This window comes from Culex quinquefasciatus, chromosome 3 (genome assembly GCF_015732765.1).
Source record: "Culex quinquefasciatus strain JHB chromosome 3, VPISU_Cqui_1.0_pri_paternal, whole genome shotgun sequence".
In the NCBI taxonomy this organism is placed as follows: domain Eukaryota; kingdom Metazoa; phylum Arthropoda; class Insecta; order Diptera; family Culicidae; genus Culex; species Culex quinquefasciatus.
In genome coordinates, this window is record NC_051863.1 from 136,075,824 (window position 1) to 136,092,298 (window position 16,475).

The 16,475-nt window shown below is 34.6% G+C and overlaps 1 protein-coding gene across 1 annotated transcript in view; it reads left to right on the forward strand.

The window, feature by feature from the left end:
- The first annotated feature begins 11,973 nt into the window (after window positions 1–11,973).
- LOC6052885 (band 7 protein AGAP004871) overlaps window positions 11,974–16,475 on the forward strand; it is a 307,921-nt gene continuing 303,419 nt past the window's right edge. The window contains exon 1 of the mRNA XM_038262004.1: window positions 11,974–12,463. The gene's annotated coding sequence lies outside the window, so the exon portion shown is untranslated. The remainder of the gene's footprint in view (window positions 12,464–16,475) is intronic.

Here is a 16,475-nt window from a genome sequence, read left to right on the forward strand (position 1 = left end):
TTGCGTGTTCTCGATTAATATCATAAAAATCCTTAATATCACAATAATAATCACCTCTCATTGGCTTTATCTTCTCCCAACGTAAGTATCAAATATCTGAGGCACTTGGCAACTTGCTAATGACGGCATCTTGAATACTGCTGTTTACGTAGAATGATGCCGTGTCCAACAAATTTTCCAATAAGTGCTCCTGAAATCAGGGTCCAGATAATCACGATATGTAAAATGCTTCTACAAACAACACTAGGTAGACCATTTTTGATTGATACATTCTGAACCAAGATTTGAATGTTTTTCTGAAACAAATATGGTCGCCAAAACACTGCTTTAAACATCTGCTTTAGAAATTCCATGCTTGATATTGTTTTTTTTTTGTTTTTAATAAAAAATATAAGGCATTCTCTGCCACCTCACGCGAAATCGGAAAAAGTTGCCCTGACCCCTGTTCGATTTGCGAGAAACTTTGCCCAACGGGATAATTTTTGCCCCTGATCACGAATCAAAGGTTTATTTTTCGACATCTCGTGACGCAGGTATGACCCTTCCATTTTTTGAACTTGCGAAAAAATACGGCTTTTTTAAAATAATTTGCGGCCTGAAATCAGGTAAGCAAGGACTCTTATGTAAAATTGGACGCCCGATTTGATGACGTACTCAGAAGTTCGATTTTTTTTACCGGGTTTTTTTTAAATCATAAAAAAGTTTTAAAACCTTGGCTAAAAAACTGGAACACGTAATTTTTTTTTGGGGCAATTTAATGTGCTTTCTGAATCTGCATTTTCTAATTAAAAAAAAACATTTTTTTAATTTTGTGGATTTTGTAACCTTGTAGTGATATTTTAAAGAGTGTAACAATGTTCTAAAAGATGTAGTGCAGACAGTTTAAAAAAAATGTTATCACGCTTTTATGAAAAAAAATGTTGTTAAAAAGTCGAGTCGAGTAAGGCGTAAGTGAGCAATTCTCTAAGATTTCGGTCATTCGATTTTTTTTGTATATTTTAATCCGGCTGAAACTTTGTTGGTGCCTTCGGTATGCTCAAAGAAGCCATTTTGCATCATTAGTTTGTCCATATAATTTTCCATACAAATTTGGCAGCTGTCCATACAAAAATGATATGTGAAAATTCAAAAATATGTATCTTTTGTAGGAATTTTTTGATCGATTTGGTGTCTGCGGCAAAGTTGTAGGTATGGATATGGACTACACTGAAAAAAATGATACACAGTAAAACATTTTTTGGTGATTTTTAATTTCACTTTTTGTCACTAAAACTTGATTTGCAAAAAAACACTATTTTTAATTTTTTTTATTTTTTGATATGTTTTAGAGGACATAAAATGCCAACTTTTCAGAAATTTCCAGAATGGGCAAAAAATCTTTGACCGTGTTATGATTTTTTGAATCAATACAGATTTTTTCAAAAAATCGAAATATTGGTCGCAAACATTTTTCAACTTCATTTTTCGATGTGAAATCGAATTTGCAATCAAAAAGTACTTTAGTAAATTTTTGATAAAGTGCACCGTTTTCAAGTTATAACCATTTTTAGGTAACTTTTTTGAAAATAGTCGCAGTTCTCTTCGAAAAAAATATTTTCAAAAATTTAAAATCAAGACTAACATTTCAAATGGGCGTAATATTGAATGTTTGGCCCGCTTGAAATGTTAGTCTTGATTTTATATTTTTGAAAATATTTTTTTCGAAAAGATCGGAAAATTTCACGAATGTTTCATATTTTAACATTGTAAATCGGACCATTAGTTGCTGAGATATCGACATTAGAAAATGGTGGGTTGTTTGGGTGAGACTTAGAAAACATAAATTTTCCTGTTTTTTAACCTTTGCATAGCAATATCTCAGCAACTATGGGTCGTATCAACAAAGTTCAATAAAGCAAAATATAGAGAATTTTCTCAGCTTCTCAAAAATATTTTTTTCAAAGGTGGGCAAACATGGGCAATAATTTAAAAAAAATGAAAAACTGCGACTATTTTCAAAAAAGTTAACTAAAAATGGTTATAACTTGAAAACGGTGCACTTTATCAAAAATTCACTGAAGTACTTTTTGATTGCAAATTCGATTTTACATCGAAAAATGAAATTGATTAATTTTTGCTACCAATATTTCGATTTTTTGAAAAAATCTGTATTGATTCAAAAAATCATAACTCGGTCAAAGATTTTTTGCCCATTCTGGAAATTTCTGAAAAGTTGGCATTTTATGTCCTCTAAAACATATCAAAAAATAAAAAAAAATAAAAATAGTGTTTTTTTGCAAATCACAAAAAGTGAAATTAAAAATCACCAAAATTTTTTTTACCGTGTATCTTTTTTTTCAGTGTAGTCCATATCCATACCTACAACTTTGCCCAAGACACCAAATCGATCAAAAAATTCCTTCAAAAGATACAGATTTTTGAATTTTCACAAATCATTTTTGTATGGACAGCTGCCAAATTTGTATGGAAAATTTTATGGACAAACTAATGATGCAAAATGGCTTCTTTGGGCATACCAAACTGCTCAAGTGTTTTAAATATTTTTATATTTCGTAATTGTAATATCGCTGTATCTCGAAGCAGTTACATCGCAACAAAAAGTGGTCAAAGACAAAATTGTAGGAAATTGCACGGGCATTCCAAAAAAATACACTGACAGAAAAATACACGCCACTTTTATGAGATTTTGTTTAGATTTTTAGTTTAAAACTCAAATTTGAAGGTGAAGGCCCACGATTTTTTTTCGTTCAATTGTTTTGTGAAAATAGCCTAAGGTGTTACAAAAAGACTTAAGAAAAATGCAGGATGGAGCAATTCTCCTGAAAAAAAATTTACTGAAAACTTTTTTTTTTAAGTGCTCTAAACGTAAAATTTTTCAAAAACCGAACACGAGAATCGATTTTCCAGACAATTTTACTTAAAAGTTTCTATATTGACCACTGTCCTAAATCCGATCCTTGTAAAGTTACAGCGGTTTTAAAAATAAAAATGTTGAAAAAATAGGTTTTTTGATGGTTTTTGGCAATTTCTATATGACAGACTTGATTTTTCAGTCTCGCAAATATTTTTACCGGAAAGCTCGTCCAATTTCCCATAAGATTGTATCTGACCACATTTCAGTTGGAAGTATGGGCTAACAGAAATAAGATATATTAAAATATGGTACCCCGATTTGATTTTTTCCCGCAATGTTTAAGTCATTTCCTTAGGGAGTACATTAATAATTTAAAAAAAATCAGTTTGACATTTTCGGTTTTTAATGAAAGCACTCGCTTTGAAACATTATTTTTACGCAAAATTATTGACTTATTCAAAATTGGTCTAAATTTGCCCATAGTTTAAGATGAATTTGATAAAACACTGTAATACCATAATAATACGAGAATGTAGTTTATTGCTTTTTTAATGTTTTTTTTTTTTGCAATTTTACAAAATCAAAACAATACCAAATGATGCCAAATTTTGCTCTTGCATAATCCTCAAGATAAATTATTGACCTAGTCAAAATTGGTCAAAATTTGCCCATAGTTTAAGAGGAATTTGATAAAACACTGTAATACCACAATAATACCAAATTGTGGTTTATTGCTTTTTTATTACTTTTTTTTTTGCAATTTTACAATATCAAAACAATACCAAATGATGCCGAATTTTGCTCTTGCATAATCCTCAAGATAAATTTTAAAGAGTTCAGAAAATAATAAATTTCATTTTGCTTTTTTTCTTTTATGCATTTACTTGATGTTCTTATTTAGTCAGAAATATTTTATTGCTTGTCTTTTATCATTCAAAACAAAAAAACACATAATGTTTCAGGACACTACTGGTGAATTGCTCCATATCGCGTCTCATCGTAACATCCAATTATTAGATAATTTGACGCTATTTATCTTTCACGGGGGGAGGTCAATCGATTTTGAAAATAGTTCATTTACCACCCTTTGCACAGTGGGAAAAAAGGACCCAAAAAATTACCGCAACATGATTTCGCGCAAACCATCGATTGCTATACACCAAAAGCTTCGTTTTTGCACCAGGAACAATAATCCGATGAAAAATCGCACTGCACGGACCGGTGGCCGGAGTACAGGCCACCGGAAGATCCGGATTTTTGGAAAAAGTGTCAGATTTATCCTATTGTGAACTGATAAGCTTTCTTCTACCATGAATAGTCATGCAAAACAATCCTAGAATAATATGAAATACCATAGGACCCATAGGAACCGGTTCCACCGACCTCCGGTGGCCACATCCGGAACCGCATTAGGAAACAGCGTAAACTAGTCATGCGACGTATCAAACTTCTTGATTTTGGATGGAGACATGAGTTATACAATCCTCTGTTAAAAAACATGAAGTTTGATATGTCGCAAGAGTGGTTTCAGGAATTTGCCAAATATGATCTTCGGATTTGGCCACCGGAAAACCTGGGAACCGGTCACCGGAGGCAAAAATACATTTTAAGGATACTCTCCATCCAAAATCAAGAAGTTTGATACGTCGCATGACTAGTTTACGCTGTTTCCTAATGCGGTTCCGGATGTGGCCACCGGAGATCGGTGGAACCGGTTCCGATGGGTCCTATGGTATTTCATATTATTCTTGGATTGTTTTGCATGACTATTCATGGTAGAAGAAAGCTTATCAGTTCATAATTGGATAAATCTGACAATTTTTCCAAAAATCCGGATCTTCCGGTGGCCTGTACTCCGGCCACCGGTCCGTGCAGTGCGATTTTTCATCGGATTATTGTTCCTGGTGCAAAAACGAAGCTTTCGGTGTATAGCAATCGATGGTTTGCGCGAAATCATGTTGCGGTAATTTTTTGGGCCCTTTTTTCCCACTGTGCTTTGTCCCTCCCTCTTCGACCTTAGTCCACCAACTTCCGCTGCACAAGCCTCGAAATTGCTTAATTTCGTTTGCACAAGCCTTTATGCTCGTGCTTCCCCTCCAATTGGTACCCTTTGGTTCGAGCACGTGCGCGCCCAGCTCGACTCACGTTCCGCACACGCGCCCGTTTGATCTCGGCAAAAGCTTTCGTTCTCGTAGCTCGAAATTCGTGTCTGTTCCGATAAAGCTTATTGCTCAATCTGCTCGGTCGTCCTCCCTCGTCAAAGGTTTGAAAGGGTGTCAACTCCAATTGTTTTTCTAGTTAGAAAAAAAAAAAATGATTTGATTATAATTTCGCTTAGTTTTTTTTCTGTCAATTTTTGTTTTCCCTTTTTAAATATTATTTTTTAACATTGATTGGTCACCTTCTTCCTTTATAATCATTGCATTTTCACTGCTCTCCACGTTTTTCCTCCCCCCTTTCCCTTCACGAAAACGCCATAAGAATTTAGTGAAAAAAATGATTTATGTATTCCTCTCAACGAGTGCACCTTGGACTGGTAGTAGTAGCTAGTAAAAGTACGAAAAGGTTTTTTTTTGCTTCTTGGTTTCCGTGTTTGTCCTCCTGCTGTGTGTGCTTTTGGTTGAGATGCTATTCCGTTTCCGTTTTGTTCTGTTTTCTGTTGGTGTGCGGCGGTGCAATTGCAGTTCTTCAAAAAGCCACTCTCGCCAACTCCTGTCATCGTTGTCGTCGTCATCACCAAAGGCAAACTCTCTGCTTTGCAAAAGCATATAAAACATACAGTTGATGTTTCGGTGCACACGGCGCTCCCCCCCTCCAGTGCGACTCTGGGGGCACAGGCACTGGGTGGGAATTTTTAAGTGGCTGGAAAATATTTATGAAATGTAAGAATTTTTAAATTTAGTACCCTTTACTCAGGTGAATCATGACTAAAGTCTGAATAGGGTCAGAAGTTTTCGATCACTTTTTCAATAAAAATAAGTCTGAGCTTAAAAATAAAAAAATCCTCAACAATTGCAAATAGTCAAACATTAGGCCGTTTCAAACGGTTACTCTTGATTGTAAACATGGGTAATTCTCTACCAACTCACACAAAATCGGGAAAAGTTGCCCCGACCCCTCTTCAATTTGCGTGAAACTTTGTCCTAAGGGGTAACTTTTGTCCCTGATCACGAATCCGAGGTCCGTTTTTTGATATCTCGTGACAGAGGGGCGGTACGACCCCTTCCATTTTTGAACATGCGAAAAAAGAGGTGTTTTTCAATAATTTGCAGCCTGAAACGGTGATGAGATAGAAATTTGGTGTCAAAGGGACTTTTATGTAAAATTAGACGCCCGATTTGATGGCGTACTCAGAATTCCGAAAAACGTATTTTCATCGAAAAACACTAAAAAGTTTTAAAAATTCTCCCATTTTCCGTTACTCGACTGTAAAAAAATTTGGAACATGTCATTTTATGGGAAATTTAATGTACTTTTCGAATCTACATTGACCCAGAAGGGTCATTTTTTCATTTAGAACAAAATTTTTCATTTTAAAATTTCGTGTTTTTTCTAACTTTGTAGGGTTATTTTTTAAAGTGAAACAATGTTCTACAAAGTTGTAGAGCAGACAATTACAAAAATTTTGATATATAGACATAAGGGGTTTGCTTATAAACATCACAAGTTATCGCGATTTTACGAAAAAAAGTTTTGAAAAAGTTACTTTTTGCGTTTCTCTTTGTTTCGTCGTCCGTGTCAGTCGCGGGTGACCATGAACGGCCATGATCGATGACGACCAACTTTTAAAACTTTTTTTCGTAAAATCGCGATAACTCGTGATGCTTATAAGCAAACCCCTTATGTCTATATATCAAAATTTTTGTAATTGTCTGCTCTACAACTTTGTAGAACATTGTTACACTCTAAAAAATAACCCTGCAAAGTTAGAAAAAACACGAAATTTTAAAATGAAAAATTTTGTTCTAAATGAAAAATGACCCTTCTGGGACAATGTAGATTCGAAAAGTACATTAAATTTCCCATAAAATGACATGTTCCAAAATTTTACAGTCGAGTAACGGAAAATGGGAGAATTTTTAAAACTTTTAGTGTTTTTTCGATGAAAATACGTTTTTTCGGAATTCTGAGTACGCCATCAAATCGGGCGTCTAATTTTACATAAAAGTCCCTTTGACACCAAATTTCTATCTCATCACCGTTTCAGGCTGCAAATTATTGAAAAACACCTCTTTTTTCGCATGTAAAAAAATGGAAGGGGTCGTACCGCCCCTCCGTCACGAGATATCAAAAAACGGACCTCGGATTCGTGATCAGGGACAAAAGTTACCCCTTAGGACAAAGTTTCACGCAAATCGAAGAGGGGTCGGGGCAACTGCTGTGTGAGTTGGCGGAGAATTACCCACATTATTTTTATTAAAAAGAGCAGAAAAATATGTGAAGTAAGCTTTTTTACATTGAACATCGAAACAACAGCTTTTGAGATATCGCGAGTTGAAAAATGATAGCCTAGTTTTTAAGGCTTTTAGTTCCCTAAAACATATAAAAAATTAATATTTATTTGGAAATTCATCTTTTAGTAATAAATAGTCAAGTAAAAAAATCGGGATTTTTCCATGGAACTACTTTTTTTCTGAAAAGTCCTATTCATAACCTACAAGTTTGCCAAAGACACCAACTCGATCAGAAATTCATTTGTAAATATACAGATTTTCGAATGTTTACAATTCCACTTTGTATGGTTGGTAATTTGTATGAAAGAATAAATGATGAAAAATCGATTCTTTTGACAAAGGGAATGCATGGGTAAAGAAATACAAAACTAAAAATCTCGAAAAAAAGCGAAATTCTAGAGAACAACTCAACGTTAAAATTGAAGCCTTCCCATCACAAAATCATATTTGATAGAAGTAATTGTAATAGCAAATGAGGCTTAAAATAAATTTCTTAATGATAAACGATTTTTTTTATCAATATCCGGATTCCCATTTCCCGAAATATAAATTCTTGATATATTATGTTAAACATGTGTTTTTTTTTGTTATTGCAATTTTTTTTCCATTCAATTCGGTTTTATTGGTGAATTATCAATATACATTAAGTTCTTTTGGAATACATAACAGAGTTTTGGAGTTCCTTTCAGCTGTGTGTTACATCATAATCCATTTTGGAACAATTGTTGCTTGTATCTAAGGCAGCGATTCTCAACGGGGGTACCAAGCCTACTTGATTTACATGGCAGGGGGTACCGGCCTAGAAGAAGGTTGAGAATCGCTGATCTAAGGGGTTACCGAAAGTAAGAAAAAGTTAAGAAAAAAAAACATACTACAATTGAAAGGGAAAGGGGATAGAAATAGAGAAAGCTTAAAACTAGATCACAGTTTTTTATCCTTTATAGATGTGCTTAATCATCAGCTCCCCGAGGGCCAGAAATTGCTCCGCCTTGTTACGGCAGGTCCGAAACCGCGTCACCATCTCCCCTGCGAGAGCAAAGAACTCCGGCAGGGTGAAGAGATCTTCCCCGGTGACTTCTTGCCGGGCCGCATTGCCGCTACCGGCAGCGACCACGCTGGCAAACGATCGCCCCCAGCCAGGAGGGAACGCTGAATTGTCCGCTGGAACCGTTCGGTGGCCAGCTGCAGGAATGGCTGCGCTCGTACTTCGCTGAGGAGGATGGGATGCTGCTGCTTTCTTCTTCCTCTTTTCCTGCAATTTTTTTCGTTTTTTTTTCGAATTTCACGATACTCTATACTTTTGTGGTCTTAGAATTGACACAATACATATAAACCGAACTCTAAACCAATTTCAAGTGATATCAATTTTTAATGAGAATTTTCTAGAATGTCATGAAATAATTGATTAGATAAATTTATTTTTTTAGAAGAACTCCCATTCTTTTTCTTTCAAAAATCATAGGGACCATTCTTAAGCCACGTGGACCTAGAGCGTCCAATTTCCCGTCCCGGGAAAAAAATTCCCGGGAATTCCCGGGAATTCACGGAAAAAAATATTTCCCGTTTCCCGGGAAATTTGTAAATTTCCCGGGAATTCCCGAAATTCAAGCAGAAGCATACATTTTCTTAACTTTTTGGAACCAATTTTTTGAAAATGCTCTGAAAAAAATATTAAATGAAAAGAACTCAACATTATTTCGTTCAATTATATTCATTGTTGAGTTCATATATGTATCAGATTATTAGAAATTGCGATATTAACATTTATTTCTGATGATATTAATTTCTGAAGCAAGTGGAAAAAGATTTTGCATAATGAAAATGATTTAATACAATGTAGGTATGATTTTTATAGAATTACTGGTGTTATTTCGTTTAAAAGATATATGAACCCCTTACTGCCAAAGTAATATAGAGAGTTTGTGTATATTTTTTGTTAACCATGATCAAATGAGATGTACGTACAATTTGAACTATGTTTTTGTGCCATGAAAAAACTTTCAAACGAAGTCAATTATAAACCTGAAAATCATGTGTCATAAAACCTTTAAAAATCATTAAAAAACAACTTTGTATGGTTTGAGAGGTGCTGAAAAAAATAAAAAAGAGATATATTCAAAACTTGAAGTAAAACAAACACGAGAAGTATGGCTTTAACGGTGCACATCAACCAGAGTCTTTGCACCCAGATTTTTGTTACAGACATTTCAGTACCTTCAAAACTACGAATACTATCGAAATATTATTTTATTCATCCCCTGAAGTACTATCCACAAAGTAATTTACCACAAAGTTTGATTAATTTTACAATTCCGTTAATGCAGGATTGGGTCCGTAAGTTTGACAATTTTCGAATAAGAAGACAACAACTTCCTTCGTTGCTGTGCACCCTTAAAGAAATAATAAAAAGCTGTACCATTTTGTTCAAGGGCTGAAACCAGTATATTGAAAATTTCCCGTTTCCCGGGAAATTTGTAACCCCGGGAAATTGGACGCTCTACGTGGACCCTCTGTTTTTGGAAATGTCAACTCCTTCACCTCGTAGACAACTGTTCATACAGTTCTTTTTTGTATCGAGCGCGGAAAATCGCAAATACCCCCCCCCCCCCTCTCCGTTTCCTCTCCAAAGTGTTTATGGATGGCCCAGAACAAATTCATTTTTAAATATACTTTACTTTGCTGCCGATATTAAAAATGGAAAATTTCCAAGAAATCAAAAAAGTAAAATATATTTTAATTAAATTGTAACTTTATTTTTTCTATTCTCATTTTCTTTGAATACCCTATAATTTTCCTAACATTATAGTTTGAAAATGGTTTATCATAACAAAACATGCTTGACAAAATATGTCAAGAATTTATGTTCGAGAAATTGCGTTCCGGGAAGTGTTCATTCAGGAAGGTTTTATTCCGGGTATTCCGGAACATTATTGAGTGTCCAATCACAATCCATAAATTCTCAACTCGTTTCCTAGAATCTATTTTGCATTTTCGATAAATGTTCCCTTCTTTGCAAAATAATAAAATTTAAATTTCTGTACAAAATCAAAGAATTTTTTAATGTATTATCTTTTTGACAAAAGTTCTTGAGTATGTTGAGTTAGTTGGAAAACATGATGATAAATTCTGAAGAACAAGTTACAAAACAAAAGTCCAAAAGGTTGTTGGCGAAAAAGCCCCACAGAGTCCACACACCTGAGGTACTGGGATTTTTTGTATCGTTCGCAACTCGCGACGTTGTTGGCGACCCGGCCCTGGTGATGATTAGTACTTTTCCAGAAAATCGAGTTTTAAAGTTTGATGGTGAATATTTTCAAAACAATAAATAATGGAGTCATTTTTTTTTGAAACTATTGGTTTGTATACACTCAACCCCTGTGTTTCTTAGAGTGTTTCACTTTTTCGATTGACACTTTTTTGTTTGTACTCCGTTGGTTGGTCAAAGTCAAACTAAGAAGTGACGAACTGTCACTTTTTACACGGGACTCACACTTACCACCATACCAAACGTAGTGTGTGTGTGCTCCGTGTAAAGATGGTGTTAAATTTCGTTTGACAAAAATTGGTGTAAAACCATCGGGGTTTCATTGTACTATCGTTAAACAAACGCTCCATGTTCCAACTAATTTGGTTACACCAGTTACAAGATACAGTAACTAATGTAAATAAAAAATCAGAAAAGCACGTGTCATAAGTGTGTTTTGGAAATGAAAATGGACTACGTGTTCACAGCATTTCCATACAAAACAAAATAAGCTTAAATCAATACTTTAACCGACTTAATCAGTATATTTTCAAAACAAAAGAAAATTTGTAAAATTTAAGATTTTTGTCCCACATTTTCCAACAATTTGTATGAAGTGTCACAAGATAGCACGAACAGTATAATGAGAAATTGGTCTATGTCACAAGTGTGTATTCCGATATCCGTGAAACGGAAGCAAGTTTCCATCTTGTAGGGTTTGTTGAATTTAACAAAACGTCATCATTAACTTATTTTCAACCAAAATGGTCGTTGTCACAGGATAGCACAGGATCGACGACATGATACAAAATCGACGACAAAAAAATACAAAAAGAAATCACAAAACTAAAGAAAATAGTTTTTGTAGTGCGTTTTATTGAAGCTCAATATTAGAAACAAAAAATAAAACTGCTTAACATTTTGAACGTTGTTCTTAAAGGTTCTTAATAATTACTGCTTTAACTTCATTTCCGGGAAAAAACTACAGACTTCAATTTCGAGTTTAAATGCTATGGAATCATTCTTAGAAACCAAGCGCCTCCATGGTTTCAAAGAGTGTTACGATGGAGGCGCTGTATTTCTTAGAATGTTTCATAGTTTCTAAGTCAGAACACTAAATTACTATTTTCAAACTCGGGATTTTTTGGTTTTTGTCGATAATTATGTATTACATATGATGTATAAAACAATAGTAACGTCTACTAGAATTGTCTGTATGCATTTCAGAATGTTTTCTTACATTTTCCGACCCAGTGTCCCGCAAACCGCGCGGCATTCACACACACACACACCGCACTGACCGACCACACCGCGCTGCCACTCAGAGAAAAGCCTGGTGGCTTCTCTACTACGTAATAGTGTTGTAGTCACTGAAGGCAGACCTAGCGCTCCTGGCTGGTGTGTATGAAGCGAGTGCGGAGTGGCCCCCGCCAAGAAGATAATCGCAACTCGGTCGGTTGGTCACGACTTTGGCGCGGGGGTGGTCGGAGGTCGGTCCTGAAGAGTTGCACCTTTGCTCTGCTGTTGCGATTGACTGCAGCACCCGGCCTCAGCAGCAGCAGCAGCACTTTGGAAAATTGAAAAGCCTCTTCAGTAGCGCATTTGGGCTGCTTCCGTTCGCAGCTGCTTTGGACGGTGGCGGCGAATCTCTTGGTGTGGCCTTTTCTGCCTTTTTTTGCGACGACCGGTTCCGTCCATCCCTCGGGAGTGTGTGTATGTGTGTTTGAACGACTTTTTGACGACCGTGGAAGGAGTCAGCGATTTTTTTTCCACCTTTTAACCACCATTTGCGTGCGTGGAACCATTTTGCGCGGTTTCCCCTCAAACCACCTCACCCACCTCTAGTTGGATTAGTCGCGGAACCTCGGAAGAAGAGTTGGCAGGGTCGTCCTCTCGTGCAACCACCAACCGGTGAGTAGACGGGATTCATGTTCGTGTTCTGAGCTTTTTTTTTCATTTCAAATCTGCAAGTTGTTGCTCCTCCTTGTTGGCCAAGTGATTATAAACGGGTCTTCGAGCCCATTGAAAGCAAACACGTGTTCGTGATAAACGGCCGTTTTTTTCCTTCTCGCTCCCCCTTTGACTGCTGAAATGTCCTTTTGCTGAGTGGGACGGACGAGTTGGGACTCAATCAGTGGTGTCGAAGATCTCAAAAATTTCTTCAAAATAGTGTAAAATATTTTTCTAATGTCAAACAACTTCGACCTTTCTTCACTTATTTTAGTGTTACTTATTGTATGAATAAAGATATTTATTTGCATAAATTAAAATTATTTTTTGAATAATTTACATTTTTGTCAAACTGTTTTATTCTTCTCGTTTTTATTAATCCAGTAAAGTTTCGAGTACCGTCAGTGGGGGTGAGATTGAGTCAAAGTGATTTTTTACGGATTTTACCGTTTCTCAGGTTCTTCTCAATGAAACTAAATTCTGTTAAAAGGGTTGTATAGGGGACATCTTTAGAAGACTCCGCTAAAATAATCTCGTTCCTAGAACAAATCCTGTTATTTTGGCAGCTGTCTAAAGTTGACGTACGTTTTTGGCCAAAAATTACCTTTCGAAAAATCATTTTTCTAATATTACTGTCGGAATTGCTCAAAACTACCCAAATGTTTGAAAATCTCTACTTCAAACATTGTAGCATGTCAATACGATTCCCTCGAACAAGAAACACTGTTGGATGACTTGTTTTTACCATATCGTAGGGTTTGAGCATCATTTTATTTTCATTTGACCCAATGTCACCCCCTCTAATTTTGGGTGATATTGGGTCAATTTTCAAACTATTGGCATTTAAGGTAGTGTTCATCAAAATCCACCATATTTTGGGCAAATGTTAGTAAACTATCTATGAACAATTCTACGATAAAAGATTTTCGTTGTTATTTAAATTGTTTTTGTTATTAAGAAATTACGAGAGGTGTATCGTTTTTTGACCTATAGTCCACTGGGATTTTAGCAAGTAGGCCCATGTAGAGAAGCGTTGAAAGCACTTCAAACAGTGATGTAGGCAGAATTTAGGTTCAGGGAGGGTGAGTGTGTTTTTGGCTTATAATTTTCTTCTTCTTCCCTCTCGCCCATTCTCTTCCTCCTGGCTACAGGCCTGACCTCGAGGAAGTTGTTTTCAATAATCTTAGAAGAGGTTCAAAAGTAAGTACTCTATTTACGAAACTGATCTTAACCATAATTTAAGATTTTTTTTTCATAGATTTTCACTTCAGCAAAAGTGTCTAAATGATAAGTTTCAAGTGGTTTTTAAATTCTTTATTTAGTTTTGATGGCAATATAGTTTGATATTTTTACTTGAAAAACTTGTTCTAAACAATTTAAGGCAAAAATGTAACTTGTTACCAATTGACAGTTACATTAAATATCATCCTGGAATTGAAATAAGAAATTCCAACGCAATAATTTCTTAAAGCAATATTGCTTTTTTTCCAAAAGTAGTGCATGGGAATTGTCTGACCTAGTTCAGTAGGGGAGAGTGGGGAGACTTGATCCCCTTTTTTTGTATCGCACATAACTCTGTCAATTTCTCATAAAACATTCAACAATGTTTGGCTGATAAGGGTATTTCATCAGATAAACTCTTCGAATCATGCCAAGCGTTCTAAAAAAATATTTTAAACCGGAATTTTCAAAATGTTGGGGGTAATTTGATCCCCCTTTCAACATTTTGATGAAATCTTAAGCAAAATGATTCTAATTCATCCAAACTTTTAATTTTCTATAAGTTACAGCAATTTCACATTAAACCTGTACGTTTGTGTTCAAAATATAACAAGTTAAGCATGCAAAATATTTAAAAACTTAAAATTTTCTTTTTTAGATCAAAATTGAGCATGTTTACAAAAGCTGGTAATTTTTGTTATCAAAACTTTTGAAAAATGGTTGAAACTGCAGTAAGTTATGTACAACTATACTAAAGGAAACTATGTACGAAAACCCAGCCCAATTATTTAATCTTGAGGCTGATTCCAGTGACTGTAAAAATGCAGGGATCAAGTCTCTCTAAACGCACTTTTTTAATCAATTGATTGTAAAAATAGTATGACGATAAATTTAACGTCAAATGCGTAAGGGTTTCGTAGTTTATAAGTTTATCAAACAATTCATGCATAAAAAATATTTTTTTGAATAATTTTTGAGTGTTTCCTATACTTATCAAAACAAAGAAAAAAGATCTCTTGGAAGTTTTTTGCAGCACTTTTTAGAAAAATGTGTGTAACTCAATCTAAACATTTTTTTATTTTTTTTCTTTGTTTTCTACAATGAGTTTTAGTCAATTTCGCACAACTTTCTAGAACAAAGCTTATTGTTTTACACACATGCTGACGAGATACAGGCTTGGGATCAAATGTCCCCGGGGATCAAGTCTTCCCACTCTCCCCTACATGTATAACAAGCCTTACCAGTTGGAAAATATTGTAAAAATACATTGAAATCTTATCAACACAACACATGTATGGAAACATTTTTAAAAAAGATTTTTTTAATGCTAGATGTTAAGATAACAAGGTGATAAAAAAATTATTCGTCTTTTAAAAATAAAATAAAAATTCAGAAAATTTTCTAAAATTCAAATCAAATATCAAATTATTTTATTTATTTTTTCTGTTTGGAGGTTTGTCTTATTTGATGAGAAGAATATGCTGAAAATAATTACATTACAGACAGTGCCAGTAATTTTTCGCCATTTCACGGAAGCCGTCAGGTGCCGTAAAACTTGAAATAGTCAAGAATGAATTTTTACTCAGTGCATTTTAAATTTTATTTTCAATTTCAATCACACCACAAAAAAAAAACAATTTGTTTGCATTATGCTGTCTCTTTTTGTGTTGTTTTTCCTTACATTTTTTTTTTAAATTAAATTCAGATCAACAATAATTATTGTAAATTTTAAATCAATGTTATGGTTGGATAGTAAAAGGTAGAGTTTGAAATAATATTAAAAAAACTCTTGAAAAGTTTTCTAAATGAAGACAAATTCAAAAGACTTTCAAAAAAGTACACAAACTTTAATGTTTTTGCTGGAGTTGAGGGCTCTAGTACATGACTTTCAAATTATTGTTGTGGCCTGGACTATGAATTAACGCAGTGTGTTTCATTTCAAAAACTGTAGTTAAAATAAAAAAAACAAAAATATAAAAAAAACTAAAAAATTTGAAAAACACAAAAATGCAAGAGATGTTACTTGATATTTGGCGGAAGAAATATTTAAATAAAAAACAATAGAAAATACAAATACTCAACATTTATTTCTTTTTTGCATGATTTTGTAAAGCAAAAAAAAAAACGATGGTTCATATCCAGCCAAAATAAATTACATTGTTTTTATGCGCAATAATCTCAAGATTGAGTTACCCAAAATTTCGCTTATTGAAAAATTGTGAGCAATAAATATCACAAAATGCTTTACACATTGTTTGAGTTAAGCTACAGTCACAAATTTGCTAAATATCAATAAATTTATGTAAATATGTTTCGACACCTCTGTCCCATTTTGAGGTTAGTTCTAAACTCGGCGAGGGTCGGAGTGCAGCGTGTTTAGCCGTCCTGCGTTGAACTGCCCCCAATTTAACGACTTGTTGATTGTCGGAGATTTCAGCCTTACAGTCAGTGCCAGTGGCAGAAGCGGTTCTTCCAACAGAATTCGGAACCCATTATGGAAGGGGGCACTTTTGAAGATATCGTTACTGCACGTGCCCATAACTTATGGCGACTTATGGAGTTGAGACGACTGGTATTAGAATCTGGTACGATACAGTTGGGCGTGAGTAGGGTGGAGGTTTATAAACAGGTTTTCAAAATTTCATACAATAATATTTTCAGGTGTTTTATACATGAATACAAACACTTTATTCATATAAATGGAATTTAATTTGTTTATGTTTCAAATTTAAATCATTTTAAATTGAATAAA